The 20,408-nt window shown below is 42.7% G+C and overlaps 1 long non-coding RNA gene across 1 annotated transcript in view; it reads right to left on the bottom strand.

Moving 5' to 3' along the window:
• Nucleotides 1-20,408, bottom strand: part of LOC124777603 — a 126,791-nt gene that overhangs the window by 14,717 nt on the left and 91,666 nt on the right. The window contains exon 2 of the long non-coding RNA XR_007015754.1: nucleotides 2,796-2,971. This is a non-coding gene — a long non-coding RNA (uncharacterized LOC124777603). The remainder of the gene's footprint in view (nucleotides 1-2,795; nucleotides 2,972-20,408) is intronic.

The raw sequence follows: 20,408 nt of genomic DNA, 5'->3' as shown, positions 1-20,408 counted from the left end.
TTCTGCAAACCTCATTGATTTGTTCACAATTTTCGTGTGATACTACGTTCCTGTAGTTACAGCGTCATCGGCAAACAATCTAATGCCGCTGTCAATACCATCAACCACATCGTTTATGTAAATCGTAAAGAGCAGTGGACCTATTACGCTGCCCTGGGACACACCTGAAGTTACGCTTGTTTCTGTTGAAGTCACCCCATTCAAGACGATATACTGCTCTCTGTCTGTTAGAAAACTTTCTATCCAACCGCATATGTCATCGGAGAGACCGTAAGCGCACAGTGTGCTATCCTTCTATTTTTCTCTCTGCAGCCTTAACATACTGCGCTTTACTGTACATGCCTTACTTCAAAGAGACGAACTTCTTCGTCACTTTAAACTTCATCCTATTCTCAGAGATTATAACGTCTGCCTCGAGCATGCTTTTCCATATGATTCTACTTGCGTATGGATTTCGCTGCTTATTTACTCAAACATCTCATTTGGCCTCTCGCGCCTGAACAAACCCCGTCGCGCACCTTATCACTGCAGAAGAGCATAAGATTGCAATCCAACCTAGGACTTCGTCTCGACAAATAGTGCCTCTAAGTGCTAGTCTTATCTTCTTTTTTACAAGCTGTCATAGTAAAAAGCCAGTCTTATATCATTTCGAAGAAATGTCTACACCGCTCCAGTTTAAATTGCAACTCAGACTAACACATCCATAGAAAAATCCTTGATAATTCTTGCACTCTCATTTGCGGTTACTTCACTTCACGAGATTATACGATCGGAGTAATACGAGAAAGGCACATTTACCTAGAGCACATTGAAGTCGGAGTGTGAAAGTTAAAGATTAGGAGGTCAAGAGCCATCTGCTATTCTAAAGGCTTTGCCCCACTCTTGCGGGGAAAGGGCAAAGGGAAAGACGCTGAGGAGGCAGCAGTCAAGTATGACGACACCTTAAGGTGGTCAGTGAGCTTCAGGTTCTGGTGAACTATTGCTGTTAGAGACACCTTAATACGGCTTCTAATTCGCTAATGCTCCAAAAATTCCGGCGTTTCTTGGACAGATAGACTGCACTGGACAGCGAGGCACGTCGCAAAACTAGAAAACATATTTGTTTGACGTAACACCAGTAAAAAACGCCTGGCAGTAATTAATGATCACATCAGTCTGAATCAGGAGATAATTACGTAGCGCAGATGAGTATAATTCAAATGCATAGTTCTTCGCACCCAATCACACAATTCACTTCGGGGTGTTATGGAATAATATTTACATTTATAACCACAATTTACTTGTGGGACGATTGAAAAGTAAAGACAAAAACGAATAGAAGCTGTAACTTATTTTTCTTAGTTACATCTTGTGAGAATGTAGTTTATAATTTTTTTCTGTACCAAAAAATAAAATAAACGACGTGTCAAACACGAAAGAGTAGGGTAACACGTAATCTGGGTGGGGGGAGGAAATAGATCACAGTGCACATTTGGAAAAAAACGTGTACAGAGGCTTAGACGATACATTATGTGCAATATAATTCGCAATAGAGTATTGCAGTTTAATAAGAGAACTTATCATTTACAGTTGAGGTGGACCCACAGAAAGCGGGCCAATCTCTCGCTGTTTGATTTCGTAAATTTTTCAGTGGCAGAAGAGACTTTAGACATTGTCGTCTTCCGGTGCAGTAGACGGTACGAAGTCGCATTTCAGGCGACCCATCAGAATGGAAAGATTTATCAACGCCACTTATACCATTGCAGTTTCTTAAAAGATATCTGTTACTTCTGTTGTCGAATTGCTGAGAGGTTCCCAGTTTCTTGCGTTTTAGGTTTTCGTACTTAGGAACGTTTGTCGCCTTTGGGCTGTTGCCTAGCTCTCAGTTCGACCCCTAACTGGAGGTGAGTATCGATGATTTCCCAGCTTCCCAGCTTTTCTATCTCCACTAAAACCTTTTTTCGGTAGTGATCATATCTCCAAGCCTAGAAGCAAAGTTTTTGATTAATAATGAGCAGGTACGCAAAAGCACTTTTAAGAATAAGGAATAATTGTATCAGAAATTTTGGATGAACAATGAACAGTTTGCAGCGTAACGGTAGCGAGGGAGCAAGAAAATCTCCACTGGAGAAAAACATCCCAATTTAAAAGGAAAATGAGAGACAGTTCCATGGCATCATACACTTTCAAGGCCTTTTAATGGGCCCATATTTTCTTATTAAAATACTAAATTTATAACATCATTGTTGGGCTTTTGTGCTGCACGCAACTCTAGAAGAAGAGCGTGGTGCACTACTTAAAAGTTGTTCATTCGTAGTTTTTCTTGGAAAAATCGCTAAAGGAGGGAGAAAATTGTCTCTATACCAATAAATGAACTCATTTGAACAGGGGATTTGTTCCTTTCCTTTTACATCATTTATGTGGGAAACTTTACTTTGAGAAAATTTACTTTGTATTAATGATAAATCAGGTGCATGTGCACAATCCAGTTAGCATAATATTTTTTTTTTTTTTTTGAAAAAGTTATTCAAGAGGTCGGAAAACTTGTGAACTTCCTCCTCCCTAAATCCTCTGGCTGTTGCAAGCGAAGTACGTACAGGCTTCCAGATGTACAGCTCGGGATTTACTTTCATGAAGGCATAAAACCAGTCCTTTTCCGTCATTTCATCCTTCAGAAAAGGGTGAGATATGTTGTTACAGATAGTAATTCATATGCTAATATGGAAACGTCATTTTGGTAAATCTAAAATACATAGCCTCTATTTGAATAGGTAATTCGGCAACTCTTGCTCTAAATTTTTAGAAAACCAGCTTACATCCAACGGTGATTGATGGTGCTAAGTTCGCATCTTGCTCTTTATTGTTGGCAATGCGAAAAAGACAAGCTCTTGGGCAGCCCCTCTTGTTCTCACATGCAGCGGTGACATATCTGGGCATCTAGGCCGCACTCCAAAGCTTCCGCCTTTCTCGTCTGCCACCTTCATTGGCATATCTGAAAACACAAGGATATTTTTGTTCTTTATTTCATTAAAACATGTTAAATTAACAAATATTTTTGGTCGGTTAAGTGGAAAACTTGGTATGCCACGCAACTTTTTTGACCATCGTGGAAAAATAACCTTTCTATCAAACTTCCTGGCAGATTAAAACTGTGTGCCCCACCGAGACTCGAGCTGGGGACCTTGTCCGCGAAAGGCAAAGGTCCCGAGTTCGAGTCTCGGTCGGGCACACAGTTTTAATCTGTCAGGAAGTTTCATATCTGCGCACACTCCGCTGCAGAGTGAAAATCTCATTCTGGAAACATCCCCCAGGCTGTGGCTAAGCCATGTCTCCGCAGTATCCATTCTTTCAGGAGTGCTAGTTCTGCATGGTTCGCAGGAGAGCTTCTGTAAAGTTTGGAAGGTAGGAGACGAGATACTGGCAGAAGTAAAGCTGTGAGGACCGGGCGTGAGTCGTGCTTCGGTAGCTCAGATGGTAGAGCATTTGCCCGCGAAAGGCAAAGGTCCAGAGTTCGAGCCTCGGTCGGGCACACAGTTTTAATCTGCCAGGAAGTTTCGTATCAGCGCACACTCCGCTGCAGAGTGAAAATCTCATTCTGGAAACATCCCCCAGGCTGTGGCTAAGCCATGTCTCCGCAGTATCCATTCTTTCAGGAGTGCTAGTTCTGCATGGTTCGCAGGAGAGCTTCTGTAAAGTTTGGAAGGTAGGAGACGAGATACTGGCAGAAGTAAAGCTGTGAGGACCGGGCGTGAGTCGTGCTTCGGTAGCTCAGATGGTAGAGCACTTGCCGGCGAAAGGCAAAGGTCCCGAGTTCGAGTCTCGCTCGGGCACACAGTTTTAATCTGCCAGGAAGTTTCATATCAGCGCACACTCCACTGCATAGTGAAAATCTCATTCTGGAACCTTTCTATCATTAAGAATAAGTCGGCAACTAAAAGAGTGCATCACATGTAATGTCAGTGTCCATAGTACTGTATGGTAAGTTAATTCAAACACTTGTAGGTTGCCTTACTTGTGAAGAGACTTGTACAGGATAGAGTAGCGCGAAGAACTTCATCAAACCAACTTTCGGACTGAACATTTGGAGCATCGTGGCCAGGGCTCTCGAACCATCTTGGGATTTTGACACTCTAAAGCGCCAATTGGCCAGAACTTGGCACGTTATCCCTCAGGAGGCCATCCAACAATTCTATCAATCAGTGTGAAGCCGAATAACTGCTTGCACAAGGGTCAAATGTGGACCAACACCTTACTGACTTGCTCAATTGCAGCGAAATGCAGGAAGAGCTGCAGCGGATAGGCACTTGATGCAGGGAGTGGCAACTGACCCTTAACATAGACAAATGTAATGTATTGCGAATACATAGAAAGAAGGATCCTTCATTGTATGATTATATGATAGCGGAACAAACACTGGTAGCAGTTACTTCTGTAAAATATCTGGGAGTATGCATACGGAACGATTTGAAGTGGAATGGTCATATAAAATTAATTGTTGGTAAGGCGGGTGCCAGGTTGATATTCATTGGGAGATTCCTTAGAAAATGTAGTCCATCAACAAAGGAGGTGGCTGACAAAACATTCGTTCGACCTATACTTGAGTATTGCTCATCAATGTGGGATCCGTACCAGGTCGGATTGACAGAGGAGATAGAGAAGATCCAAAGAAGAGCGGCGCGTTTCGTCACAGCGTTATTTGGTAAGCGTGATTGCGTTACGGAAATGTTTAGCAGTCTCAAGTGGCAGGCTCTGCAAGAGAGGCGCTCTGCATCGCGGTGTAGCTTGCTGTCCAGGTTTCGAGAGGGTGCGTTTCTGGATGAGGTATCGAATATATTGCTTCCCCCCTATTTATACCTCCCGAGGAGATCACGAATGTAAAATTAGAGAGATTCGAGCGCGCACGGAGGCTTTCCGGCAGTCGGTCTTCCCGCGAACCATACGCGACTGGAACAGGAAAGTGAGGTAATGACAGGGGCACGTAAAATGCCCTCCGCCACACACCGTTGGGTGGCTTCCGGAGTATAAATGTAAATGTAGAATTTGTGAAGCCCTTTCTATTGAATAAATCATTCAGTTTTTCTCAAACTGTTATCATTTTTTTGTCTGTACTTGTACATCACATCTTCGGATTACCGTCCCATTCGGGTAATTCCTTTGTGGTGCGTCGTATTTTGTCTTCGCTTGTTTTTACTATTCTTCCAAAGTACCCTGTATTAATTTGACAGTTATTCGGACACAGCGCTTCCTAATGGTTATTTCGTATCGTACTGCTTTGCTGCTTCGTTTGATGTTAATAACATTTTCAAGATTTATAGACGACAGTAAAAGTCAATACATAGAACATTACGGAAGAAAGTTAATTTTGTTTATGTAACTGCGTTTGTTTTCTTGGCTAACAATGATGCATGGCGTAGATGGGGCCCATCACGTTCTCCAACGACAACAGTGTACATATTTTCCACCAGATAGCAGTTGGGAATCAAAATTTGCAGACCTCTTGGAAGTAGTGTTAGGTTTTTGTATTAATTTTTAGTGTTTTTTCGCAGTTGTTACGTGTATGTCTTAAATTTTCTAATTAGTTACGATCTGGCTTACTACATCTCCTTGCTCGAAGCTACCCCCATGAAATATTAGTGCAGATACCTTCACACAGAGTTATCTAAACCGACAGGCCTAAAATGTCAGTTAGTACAATTCCTTCAAAATGCCTCAAATTTCACAATGAAATACGCTGCCCCTCTCCAAACTAACCGGACTCGTCTCAGCGAAGACAGCGGTGTTGTTTCGACGAGGAGTTCTTTATAGTCGTCGTAACAGCAGGAACATACAGCGCTGTTTCTAAACCAGTTAAACGAGTGCCATTGCCAAACCTGCTAACCGACCGAACTTCCTGCGCCAGTACACGTTACAAAAAATTTTGTTATTGGTGCCAGATCAAACGAAGCATGTGCCATTAAGGACAGCGGAACGTCTTGGAAATATTCCATGTACAATATGCGCGGGTTATCTCCGGCATCATTTTGCATTTTTCCCCAGAGACAAGAATAATCTGAAAAATAAAAGACAATACTTTATGTTATAATTTCCATCAGTCTAGAATATTGCTGAAATATGTGGTATCCATATCAAATAGGACTAACATAATACTGAATGTATACAAAGAGGAGAAACATAAGTAGACAAAGAATTGTTTGACTAACGGAAGATCGTAACGGAGATACTGGAAAACCTAAACAGCTAAACGCTTCAAGAGAGACATCAATTGTCCCCTGAAAAACTGCTTTCGAAGTTGCAAGAAAAAGTATTAACCCTCGCAATACGAAGGGGAGGTGGAACTCTAAATCATTTAATTTATATTTTATTATTTTGAAAAAAAGCATTTATAGTTTCCAGTTAATTCTTCTACTACGTTCCATGAATGTTTTAGATTTTTCAGTAAATATTGTTCAGATGGCTCTGAGCACTATGGGGCTTAACATCAGAGGTTATTAGTCCCCTAGAACTTAGAACTACCTAAACCTAGCTAACCTAAGGACACCACACACGTCCATGCACGAGGCAGGATTTGAACCTGCGACCGTAGCGGTCGCGCGGTTTCAGACTGAAGCGCCTAGAACCGCTCGGCCACGGCGGCTTTTCAGTAAAACTTAACCCAAAAATTTAAGGCTTAATCGTAGAGGCCACATGCCACAGTGAATGACATAATCAGTATGTTCAGGTTTGGACCTTAATTACGAATCAATATCGCTAAACACTGTTCTGAGTAAAAGTCAATAACAATAACAAAATTTGCATTTTTGAATTATTTTTGTGGTGGTTAAAAATGCCCACAACTTCGTAGCACGCGTTATTGAAATTGTGGCGGTACTGATAACAGTGTGCTGACGGATATTTTCTGGTTCTGGTACCCACTTACACATCAGTACATCTTCAAAAAGTATATTGTTAATATAGGTCAACAACAATTAAGGAATTTCGCTGGTTTTAAACTTTTATGTGAGTGGGCATAAAGTATCCCCCTCCTCTCCCCTTCCCACCGCCTTGGTTTTTTATTGATTCATCATTCTTTTGACTGATTTCATGCGATCCATCCTGGCCGAATTCCTCACCTGCGCCAACCTCTTCATTTCAGAGAAGTACTTGTACCACGCGTCCTCAGTTATTTGCTGGATGTATCCCAATCTCTGTCTTCGCCTACAATATTTACCCTCTACATCTCCCTCTAGTACCATGGAAGCTATTCCCAGATGCCTTAAAAGATATTCTGTCATGCCGTTCCTTCTTCTTCTCAGTGTTTTCCATCTGTTCCTTTCCTCGCCGATTCTGCGGGGAACCTCCCCATTCCTTACCTTATCAATCCAGCTAATTTTCAAATTTCGTCTGTATCATCACATTTCAAAGAATTCGATTCTCTTTTGTACGGATTTTCCCACAGTCCATCTCTCATTACCATACAGTGCTGTGCTCGAAATGTACATTCCCATTAATTTCTTCCTCAAATTCAGACCTCTGCTTGATACTAGCAGACTTCTCTTGGCAAGGAATGCCCTTTTTACCAGTGCCAGTCTGGTTTTTATTTCCTCCTTGTTCCGTCTGTCACGGGTTCTTTTGTTGCTTAGGTAGCAGAATTCCTTAACTTCGTCTACATATTACAACATATATTTCCCGTAAGGACCGTAGTTCACTTACAGTGCGCTCAGTCATTCCTTACGTGCTCCAAATGTAAATGGAAAGTGAAGAAACCCAAATATATGCTGCAATAGAGAGTACGTTATATCATGCATTTCAAAGTGATTTGAACAGTAATTGTGAGCGATCGGCTATGTAACAGTTTGGTAACATACCTGGCCTGTAAACTAACAAGTAGCTGCGTCTCGTTCAGAAGAGCGAGTACATATATTGACTTGTTTACAGACCTGTTAAGACCACCCAAATGCGTCAGAAACGGCTGTTCTCTCGCTCGTTTACTGTGTAAGGTGTGCTAATTTGTTATCATTCGACAGGGAAAAATGTAGTGTTTTTGCTAAAACAACACGAACATGCACACAGGAGCATAGCAGTTCTGTGTAAAAAAAAGAATACAGGACGAATGTTATCGCGGGGTGGTGGACATGTTTACCATAAACGTTCGTGTACGGGAGTAAATGAAATTTAAGAAGACTTCTTTCTCGTGACGTGTTGCCGACAAAGGACTCCCAAGGTCAGTAGGGCGAAGGGGGAGCGTCCCCACCACAGCTGTGGGCTTGAGCAGCTGCGTTCTGTTAGTGGCTGCGAGGATGAGCGACAGGGAAGTGGCGTACAAGATTGCGCAACGTACAGTCATAAAACTTGTCGCGAACAAAAATGTTTGGTCGAGTGTTATTTGGTGTGGACTACGAGTACCGCGTGCTGATTCGACTCTGCCGAAATCACAGGCCAGATATTGGCACCGAGAGCGCTGTGAACGGCGAGACAGCGAGGGAGATACGAGCCATCGCCGCCATCCGAGAATATCATTGCCAACAACAGAGAAAGGTGCGTAACGTCGCTGATGGCGATAACGAAAATTCTACAGACAAATGCTGTCAGTTATGGAAACATGGAAGCATTATTAAAAACGGATGTAGTTTAGAGAAATTGTGGAACGGGTTTTTGCATACTGTACCCATTCGTGACGAGAGCTGGGTGCAGTATTACATGCCAAATTTTATATGGACCTGTAAAGAGTAGTGTAAGGGTCGTATTAAACCTTGCAGGACAATGACATGCCACAAACTAGAAAGGAGATGGAATGACTCTTCTGGGTTGTCCCGTTAGATACCCTTCGTAAAGTATTTGTATGTTGCTCTTGTTCGTGGTATTTTGGCTGCAAATAACAGCTGGACATTTACAGCTGTCGATACAGCACTCAGTATAAGATGGTGAACATGATTCCACATAAGGCTCACTTTCCTTACAATACAATGGAGATTATCATGGAAATAGTATTCTTGTTACTTGAGTAGGTTCAAGCACGTCGGTGGGTGAAATGGTCTGAGCGATTAACTACCTTTTCATCGTAATGATGTCCGCCTCGATAGCTGAGTGGTCAACGCGATGGAATGCCATGCAAAGGGCCCGGCCAATTTCCGGCTGGGTCGGAGATTTTCTCCGCTCAGGGACTGGGTGTAGTGTTGTCATCATCCTCATCATCATCTCATCCCCATCGACGCGCAAGTCGTCGAAGTGGCGTCAACTTAAAAAAACTTACACCAGGCGACCAGTCTACCCGAAGGGAGGCCCTAGCGGCACGACATTTCATTTTCATCGTAATGATTATTACGAAAATGGAATTAACAAAAAAACTTGCTATCCGCAACAATAAAAATGCCAGAAAAGAATAGAAAGTGATTTTTAGAATAGGATTCTCTTGTAAAATAACGTTCTGTAAAAGGTGACACCTAAAGATTGTTTTCGTTATTGTTAATTATTCCACACGGCACTCAGTATGCGACGGTATAATCTGTAAATTATCTGTTTACCGTTATTTTTTCCATTCTGGATCTGATGAACTCCGTGGCCGTTAACCATTGTTCGTGAACTGCGCTAACAGCCATAAAATCCAGGAACAGTTTTATTTCAATACCATAACCCGGTTCGGGCTATCACGCATATTTTCAGATGGATGACGTTTGTGCAATCTGAAATGCTAATCGGCTGAAGATGGGTATGATTGCCCGAATCCGGTTATGACACTCGAATAAAGAATTTTAAAAGAATTTGTCGCTTGTAGCGTTATTTACCAATAATTGTTTATTTGCATCCCGATTTCTACGCAACGCTTGGTGCTGTGGGCTGCGAACAATCATTAACGCCCTTTAATACTGCTATGTATCACAGAAAAAATCATGAAAGTAAACAACTTGACGCCATCAAGGGAACACTTCACTGTGCAGATCTTGTACGGTGGAAGGGACTTTTTATTCAACTCAGGAGTTTCCATGTGAATAAACAAAACAGAATTTCAGCTATCACGGTTGGGAGGAGGATGTTGCTGCCACGCCCATGTCTCCCTGCGTGGGAGAAGCTCCATTTTCCGAGTTGAAAGCAACTACTGAATTTCTTATAATCGAAACAGTGGAAGCGTGCTATCGGCATGCATAAACGATTCTTGTGTCAGGATCAGCAGCGTTCTCAGAATGTTCGCTTACGATACTGATATCGACAGCAAATTACTGTCCTTGGACACTAATATATGTAAACGAAAAACGGCATAGACGATATTTACAGCTGGAATACTTATTGGCAGCAACATTTAAATCTGTGTAACCGCTACATAAAGCATATTTGTATACCAAAAAGAAAAAAGCCTGAAGTACCCGATTATAAGATAGGTACTAAATTTCTGAAATGTTTCACTTCGTTAAAACCTAAGGGCAATAATACGTAATAACGATATGAAAGGGGTGAACACTTGAAGAATATTGATCGAGCATTTGCAGTACTTACGAAGAAGACAGTGCAGCAGAAAGCGAATAATTTCAGAGATGAACTACTAGGATTGTAGTAGGTGAGTGCAGCCCACATGATGTGGTAACGGAGATGCTCAGAGAAAGTCGACACTGTTCTCGCGAACCTCACCTGAGTAAATTTAGAGAATCTGCGTTGAAGGTGTTCTGCGCGATTATACCGTCTCCATGGTATATCTGATAGATCACTGCACGCGTATAGAGTGCAACAACAATAACAGTCATTATGCATCCATAAGTGGTTTAATCGCTCTTGTTTGACTGTATAGGACTGCGTATGAAGTAATATGTTGCAAACTACACTCCACCACGCAATTCACAGTAGCATGCTGTGTATGTATTCGTATGTAGATGAAAAACCTGTTGGAATGCTACAGACAACAGGGCACGAGACAGAATCGTCTAAAAGTTATGCGCGCTTCAAACCAAGGTTACTCTGGTTGGTAGTCCGTGAACTCAATAATGCAACATGAAAATTTTATTTCGCTGTAATTCATATGCTACGTTCGTATTACACACTTCACATTTCTGCTATATCAGCAACAATGTACTAAGGTCTACTAGACAATCAGAACATTGCGACACTCTGCGTTCTACGAAATAGACGTGTAGGATAGTGTTTCTGCACGCACAAATGTTATTAGATCGGCAAACAAACTGTCTTCAGAACATATTTCATACAATGGTCGGCGCGTTATTGGACTACAATTCTTAAAATACTGAACAGCTTATCGCGGCACAGGAGTAATATCCGTGTCGTATGTTAGTAATGAAATCTTATAATATTCGACGTGTCTGCGGGTTAATATTTTTTTCTTCGAGGCTGGGAAATAGCGTTCTCATGGGGCGAAATTGGCAGTCGCCTGAGGTAATTTTCTCTTCTCTTGTTACATTTTCAGTTTGTCTAACTTTGCAACTAATAGCATAGAAAATGTTGAAAAAACGCGTTTTGAGATAAACTTGCATAAGTACTACCGAAACATTATCATAGCAATGACTTAGCGCCCTCGAAATTACTCAGGTATCCGGTATAAAGAGGAGTAAAAACTACAAACTGCTGGGAGTTGAATGGGAGAGGGTATTTCCCTTTGTACCACTTATTCGTATTAGAGTTTCTTCCGATCCCATTCGCGTACGGAGCGCCGGAAAAGTGATTGCGTTCATGCCCCTGTGCGCTATAATTAGTATAATCTTGTCTTGGGAATACCTTAGGGGAGCGATACGTAGGGGGCTGTAGTATGTTCCTCGCTCCTTTTGAAGCTACTGAGTATGTTTTCGTGGGATATTTGGCATTTCCATGACGCCCTGCTGTTGGTCTTTGTGTAGGTTCATCATCACCTGTTAGTCCTATTTGGTATAAGTACTACAGCACTGCAGATTCAAAAACAGGTATACATCACATCACTTCTAGTGACATGATAACGCTGTAGCTGATAAGCAGTAGGTAATCAGCCCAATTCTGGCCTAGATAGCGATCTTATCAATTCGGCTGTCAGATTACACATGCAGTGTCAGGGTAAACACTTGGGTCAAAATCTTCCCTACGCCCTTCCCCCAGGATACCACTGGGAATTGCTCAAGGCCAGCCAGGAGAATCCCACTCCCCTTCCACTTTCCCCATCCTTCATGGACCAATGAGATTGAAGCACCCCTTCCCAACCTCATCTTTATGGCACTTCAGTGGATGGGACTCACTTAGCAACTGGCCACCACAGGGAGAGGATCTGGTTGTGTCTATTTCATAATAACAGATTACATTAAGCCACATAATTTGAGGTCTATTTGCTAATAAAAAATTTAATATTACGTGATTTTCGTCATTTGAGGCACCAACAAGAGACACCCACCGGTTATAACTGAGGCACTTGAGTGGGATTGTTTCAGTCTCATAGGTCCATTGGGGATGGGGGGGGGAGGGGAGGGGGAGAGGCAAGAAGGGGAGGGGGTCAGGGCTCCTGTAGCTGACCTCAATCGATTCCTGGTGTTTCCCCAATGATGGGGAAGTGCGGGGAGGCGACGTTGATTATAATGCGCCATAGTATGTAACTTCACAATGGATGTGTGATTTGCCACCAGAATTATAAGATCATTATCTGGGCCAGAACTGGCACTGCTTACCTACTGCTTGTTAGCTGTGGTGTTGTACTGTCACCGGAAGCGATGTGTCGCCTGATGTGTACCTGCCTTTGAACCGACTAGTAAGAGTCCAAACAAACTTGAGCAAAATTCTAGGAAGAGTCACATGAGTAATTTCTACTCTGTCTGCATTGTAGACTGACAGTATTCTCCCAGTATCCCACCAATCAACTCAAGTTTGCCACTTGCTTTACCTACGATTGTGCCTATCCGGTCATTTCATATCCCTTCAAATTTTTATATCCAGATATCTGTTTCATTTGAATGATTCCAGTTGGGACTACTAAATACAGTCATAGCGTACGATTTTTTTTGCTTTTTATTAAATAATTTTACTGCTTTAGTCAGGATTTACTAATATTTATGTAGAATGATGCGTGCAGCAGCATGCTGTCATCATCAGGTGTGTTACAGTTACAAATATATATTACCTTAATCTGGATGTGATGAGATTCATTTGCTGGGTGTAGCACTGAGGTTATATATCGAAATACGACCATTTTTTCTGGAAATTTAGTTGTCTGGCACACAGAGCGCAACAACACGCACATCACAACTTAACACTTTCACATGCTACCAAAATGTGTCATGCTAATTACATATTAGTAAAAAGTGACTAAATCAGCATAAATTACCTCATAAATTTACAGTACAGACACTGACCTCAAAACTTTCCGTATTACACGGGTAAATTTAAGTGTTTGCTTTTAGCGAAGTACACTGTTTTACTTTTCTGAACATTTGAAGCAAGTTGCAAATTTTTGCAGTCTTCGAAATAGTATCAAGTTCTGACTGAATGTCTGTGCAGACTTTTCAGCTAGTACTTCATTGTAGATAACTGTATCACCTGCAGGAAGGCTGGTGTTACTGTTAATAAATGCTTGACAAGTCATTAATATATAACATGAACAGCAAGGGTCCCAACACTTCCTTGGGTCATCATGCCTGATGTTACTTCTACCACTGTCGATAACTCTCCTAGCAATATAGCACGCTGCCTCCTCGCTACCAAGAAATCCTCAATCCTGTCACAAATTTCATTTGATGCGCCATATTCCTGCACTTTTGTTAATAAACTTTCGTGAGGTTCTGAGCCAAATGCTTTTCGGAAGTTTAAAACTGTTCCATTTACCGGGTTGCCTACATCCATGGCTTTTTGTGTGTCACTTGAGAAAACAGTTAGTTCTGATTCACATGACAGATGACTGCGAAATCCGTGCTGGATGACACCGAGGATGCCATTCGCAAATAGATGTCTCAATTATTTTTCGAAAGTGTAAAATGACAAGGCGGTGCCTTGATAGACCTTGTAAGCTCCGTTAGCGCCAAAATATTTGTTAAGACAAAAACCTATGACTTGGTGAAGTAAAAATTAGGAAATGACAATATTGCTTTAAATGCTAAAACTTACTGAGGGACATTCGCCGTTCTTTCAGCGGCAGGAACACGGCCGTGGAGGAACCGGTCTGCTATGCAAATACTGCCGTCGGCGCACATCGCCGCTGAGGCAGTCTGCGGCCGTCGTTTCTGCTGCGGGTATCGCACAGTTTTGTGACTGATGAATAGTTGTATACGTATGCCCATACAAGCTGTTCTGCGTTGCTCGCTTACTGTGTTATTCCTTGGTTCTAACTTGAACAGCCAGTAAACTTATTTCAAAGCAATGTCAAATCTTAAACTTTGCACAACGTTGTGAATATGACACACTGATTACTTCCACATTCGCTCATACTCTTTTCATCGCTGTAGTACAACTTAACCTTTAAGAAATGCACCATTGCTTAACCCTTTTCCTACATAAGGGAGAGTGATAAAACTGAAAACACCCATAGCAGTTTCCTGTAGCATCTTTCTAGCCATAAACGTGCCGCAATTATCTTAATTCGGAGTAACCGCAGCTGCCAGGGACAGTTGCCCTGGGCAACAAAGCGTTGATGACAAGGGTCACAGTAAACATATACGGGCCACGGCGCACCAAGCCTCCCCCCTGTTCATTGCTGGGAAACGAGTGTCGATGACAAATCCCACCATCCAGAACCCTGCACGTAACGTCTGCTCATCGCATGTTACAGCACGAGAGATCAGCACAGGCACAATAATGACATTACTCGTTCTAAACCTGGACTGATGAGTTGCAGGATATGAGTATGCCGAAACCCACAAAAGGCGTGCATCGCTCTTAACGTTCAGGGAAGTGGCGCAAGTATTCCCGTGTGAGGAACGTTTCCATGGAGTGATTTGGGGCTCTTGGTGTGCCTGCACTCGCCCGTAACTGGCGAACTATACAGGACATCATCGACGCTTAGTTTGCCAACAGTACCCAGCCAGTAAGTAGTGTCTTCGTGAAGGCGATCCATTGCTCTGTCGCTCCCAAATACTATCCATAGATGTGAGATTATTTGAATGGCTCCCCTGGTCCGCTAACCTCTATCTAATTGAATGCGATACTGGAGGCAGCTTTGATTAGTTTCCGTGGAGGGAAGGCGGCGATTGAGTGGTCAAATACTAAGATATCTCCGTGACACATTATGTGTATTGTGGGATGTATGACGCGTTGCTGGTTTCATCAGGGGTAAACAGGGTGCTACACGTTACTAGGCAAATGCTTGTGCTTAAAATGCTTTTGGGTGTTCATCCGTCCTGAACACCAAATAGTCCCCATATTTGCATCAAAGGCGTCAGGTGAGAATTTCGCAGACGGTGAGTCTAAACTGGTATTTAAAGCTTCTCTGTCAACATAAGATCACATCTACATCAACACACGTACTCTGCAAGCCACCGTACGGAGCATCGCAGAGTGTACCATGTATTACTATTTGTCATTTCATTTCCTGCCCCACTCGTAAATAAAGCGAAAGAAAAACTACTGTCGCCTACACACGAGCTCTAATTTCTCTTATCTTCGTGGTCCTTTTTTTAAAAAAAATCTTTATTAATACAATACAATATAATGATACAACAAAACGCGGCCGGCCGGCGTGGCCGTGCGGTTCTAGGCGCTTCAGTCTGGAACCGCGCGACCGCTACGGTCGCAGGTTCGAATCCTGCCTCGGTCATGGATGTGTGTGATGTCCTTAGGTTAGTTACGTATAAGTAGTTCTAAGTTCTAGGGGACTGATGACCTCAGATGTTAAGTCCCATAGTGCTCAGAGCCATTTGAACAACAAAACGCGCCATCTTAACGAATTAGTGGGTCTATATATGATACAACGTGAAGCAAATCAGCATTGTTACAAAACCTTTCAAATAATGGCATAACTATGAGTAAAGTTAATCTATTTTATTATTCAATTCTAATCTAATCGACTCTGCAGCGATTACAGTTGTGCGAGTTCATACGTAAACCTACTGTTGCGGCCTGCTCACTGAGCTAATCCCAGTGAGCGTGCCCCTGGCGCTGGGCTGGCCAAGATGGTTTCAGTCGCTGCAGTCTCTACTTGGTTAGTGTCGTTAGTGTTCTAATTCTACCTAATACTTATGCAAAATGTACGTTGGCGGCAGTAAAATCGTTCTGTACTCAGCCTCAAATGCCACTTCTCCAAATTTCCACAATAGTGTCTCGCGAAAAAGAGTGCCGCCTTGCCTCCAGAGATTCCCATATGAGGTCACTTGAATGTTGGTCTAACCTACCGATAACAAATCTAGCAGCACGTCTCTGAACAGCTTCAGTGTCTTTGTTTAATTCGACCTGGTGGGAATCCCAAACACTCGAGCAGCACTCAAGAATAGGTTGCCCTACCGTTCTATATGAAGTCGCCTTTGTAGATAATCTACGCCTTCCCAAATTCTCTCAATAAAACGAAATCGTTCGTTTGCCTTTCCTACTACCAACCTGATGTTCTAACTCCATTTTATATCGCTTTGCAACGTTACACCTAGATATTCAATCGATGTGTCTGTGTCAAGTATCACACTACTAATGCTGTACTCAAACATGACTGGTTTATATATTCTACTTATCCACATTTACATATGGGAACTCTTCTCTACACTTAGAACAAATTGTTCATCACAGCAACTAGAAGTTTTGTCTAAGTCATTTTGTATCCTCCTACAGTCACTCAACGATTACACCTTCCCGTACACCACACCGTCATCAGCGAACAGCTGTAAATTGCTGTTTACAAAGCTTGGTCAAATCACCAGGGCACTTAGGCACATAGGATCAAGCAGCGGCCGAAGTCAGTATCAGCCTTGGGGGGACGCGGCATCTTCGCTAGCTGCCGTTTCTCGCATTTCCTAAGGCTGCTGCTCGCCTTGCTGCGAAGGACTGCTTTTTTTTTTCTTTTTTCGCCTCTCGCCTCGCTTAATGGAGCACGCGCTGAGATGCGGCCTTACATTTTGTGAATAGCTGACCCAGAGTGCATTTTAAAACGAAATGTTGCTTTCCTTGGCAGCGATCATGGGCGGACGCTAGAAAACCTTCAATCAGCCAAGTTCTCGAATGACGGACGTAACGTGCAGCAGAGGAACACGTAAGGCGAGAACGGACTTAAACGACGTGAAGTACCGCGTGCACTTAATTTGATCTCGTCTAATTAAGTGTGAACCCCTGAGCCCAGGAATACCAGGCCTTCGTCGCGTTGGGACCGGTTTCGCCTTCAGCAGAAGAGGAAGGCGCGCCGAGTCCTCGGCCGTGACGAATGGCGCTTCCTACCACTGTTTTCACGGCGTTCCATACCTTGCTTTTTTTTCCCCTCAGCTACCGTTGTAATTCTCCAGATAAATCTTCTGCCTGGTCAAGGGTTTCTTTAGCTACTTTGTAATTTGACTGCTATTACACACATTTATACTTCTACTGTAGTGTCCTTTATTTGTCAGATTCGTGGTATTCTCTTTTTTTTCTCTCTCTCTCTCCCTCTTCAGTGAATGACCCTCCAGCTGTAAGGTACGCAGAGTGTATGCAGCATCGATTATTTAAGGTTGGAGAAAGCAATCGGCTTTGGCCTTGGTGGAAGAGATTAATACTGAACAAATTTTTTACACTTAATGTCTAATTTTTATACTTTTTATTTTTACTTTTTATTTTTTATTTTTTTATTATTACTTTTTATTTTTATACTTTTTATACTTAATGTCTAATTTAGGTGTAATTGTCACTTTCAAGTGTACCATTACTTATGCGAGTGTACGATCAGGCATGTTGTTTCGACACATATAGTATCCGTAAGCCGTTTACTAATGAGTACTTGAGTTCCAGGAGATCACCAAAGACATAGTCACAATGTTATACTGGGTAGTCAGAAACAATCTGAAAAGCTTGTAAGGGTGTTGCACAGGAGGTTGTGCCGAGAAGTAATTGTTGAGAAAAAAATTCGATACGTTTGCCGTTTCCGAGTAATTTAATATCGAAGTTAGTCTGTCAGGTAATGTGTGCTCAAATTCAAGCACTTGCACGCGGTAAAATGCGGTAATGCACAGACATCTGTGAGTTATCACTTATTGAAACGCTAATTACCAGATAAAAACGTTCCTTTTTCGGAAAAAATGAATCTAACCTAGGCGTGGAAAAGCTACGTTTTTCGGTGTGAGGAAACCAAATGACGAACACGTTTGGCGACATTGTCTCTGGCAATCTGCTTTAATTTGGTCGCGCGACGCCTTAAAGGAAAACTACAAGCAAATAGCGATCGAGAGCAATGCACTTTATCTGACAACTAGACAAGGGTCTTAACAAACTCCCCAGCGTCCGGACATAGGACGAATGGTGTTTCGATTACTCCTGGTGACTGAAAGTGAATCTGAAGCAGGATCGGAGTGCCAAATAATACGGAAACGGCGCAACTTACCACACGAACACCTTGACAAAATGTTAACAAAAATTATACTTCAGTATTTACATGTCTGTGGGGTATGTTAATTGAGAATTACACAGTTTTGAAAGCTAATTTTCCATATTTTCAGTACAGAAAAAAATTCTTACAGGCGATGAAGGGTGTGAAGACGTAATGGCAATTTACTGTGTCTAACGTGACTGTAATTTTTCAGCTGGAGATTGCTACATATCGTATCCGGAGGACGTGCACGAGTAGCTTGTCGGTATCGTTAGGACTTTCAGAAAAAGTGAATCAAAGTCGTGAGGGGTTATGTGAGCATCGTACTCGACAGGTCGCACAGGCAGGTGGGTACAGTAGAATGAACACCTATCGAGCGGTGATGAGAGGCGCAATAGGTAGCAAGAAGATGAAGCTTGCCCTTCCAGAAGGAGTACGCCAAGGGACGACAGCAGGATTTTTCGACTAGCCGTGACAAATAAACGAATGACAACAGCTCAAATCCGGCGGAGCAAAAAAAAAAAAAAAAAAAAAAAAAAGGCTGTGAGTACTATGGGACTTAACTTCTTAGGTCATCAGTCCCCTAGAACTTAGAACCTAACTAACCTAAGGACATCACACGCCCGAGGAAGGATTCGAACCTGGGACCGTAGCGGTCGCGCGGTTCCAGACTGTAGCGCCTAAGGCGGAGCCAAAGTGTCACCACAAATTGTCGGGAAAGCATTACTGAACGCTGGGTGGAGATCTCGCATTTTCATACGTTGTTTAGTGCTGACGTCTTGCCACAGACGACAGCGACTTTTTAGAATGTAGTACCAGACTCAGCTGGGACATTTAGTGGCATTCTGTGATGCTCAGCAATAACTCTCGCTTCTGCCTGTACCAGTCAGATCAATGCCGACATGTGCCCAGATGACGTTGTGAAAGATCAAAGGAAGCAGTGATTTTGGTACCGTTACTTATGCAACTCCTGGAATAATGGTATAGGGAGCTATTGGATATGACAGTATGACTGATTTCGTAATTGTTGAACGGAGGCTGAGTGCTCGCCAGTATGTTACAAGAATAGTCAATCCTGTTCTGGAACTTTTCATGACCAAAGTAGCGAATGTGATATTCTTGCACGATACAGCAAGACTGCACAATGCAGTTCACACCACACGTTCCTTGAGGAAAGTACAAAACATCCACAGGCGTGCAATGTCGCCCGGTTTTTCGCTCATAAAGTATGTTTGAGATGCGCCGGGAAAAATTCCATACCAGCCTCCAACCAGCAGTCTTCATGGGTTGAAGCAAAACATGTGTCAGACATGGCAAGGAATTCCTCAAAGTGGCTGTTTGCTTCCATGCCAATACGAATACAGGAATGTATTCGTGCCCGTCGAGGTCACACCTCTTACTAGTGTCGATATGGACGTTTACGAATTGAATACGTTATTTACCTGCCATTATGCGATGTACATCTCACGACGATACATATCAGACTTGTTCTTCATGGCGCAACGCCTTCCATTTCCGTAAGCGTAAGATCATGTTGGAAGAATTGTCGCAGCATTTCTACGAGGGTGAATCAAATATAAACCGGTATTGTTTCTATAAGTTTCTTTAAGCTCCAGAAAAATTCATACACGTGAACTTATTTTTTTATGTGGCTCCCTGAATGGGAAATACATTTTTTTCCAGCGGATAGGCAGTTTCTTGATCGCGTTTTCATAAAATGAACGTGGCTGTGGCAGCAGCCACCTGCAAATGAACACTTAGACAATGCCATCTTTGCCAAATCTCTGTCCTCCAACTGTCCCCCTTAGTTGTAAGAAAATGAAACGCCTACTGGCGTCCTTAGCCGGCCGGAGTGGCCGATCGGTTCTAGGCGCTTCAGTCTGGAGCCGCGCGACCGCTACGCTCGCAAGTTCGAATCCTGCCTCGGGCGTGGATGTGTGTGATGTCCTTAGGTTAATTAGGCTTAAGTAGTTCTAAGTTCTAGGGCACTGATGACCTCCGATGTTAAGTCCCATAGTGCTCAGAGCCATTT

The sequence above is a fragment of the Schistocerca piceifrons genome, chromosome 2, assembly GCF_021461385.2.
Source record: "Schistocerca piceifrons isolate TAMUIC-IGC-003096 chromosome 2, iqSchPice1.1, whole genome shotgun sequence".
Taxonomy (NCBI): Eukaryota; Metazoa; Arthropoda; class Insecta; order Orthoptera; family Acrididae; genus Schistocerca; species Schistocerca piceifrons.
Note: the sequence above shows the minus strand (reverse complement) of the source record. Positions and strands in the feature narration are given on the sequence as shown.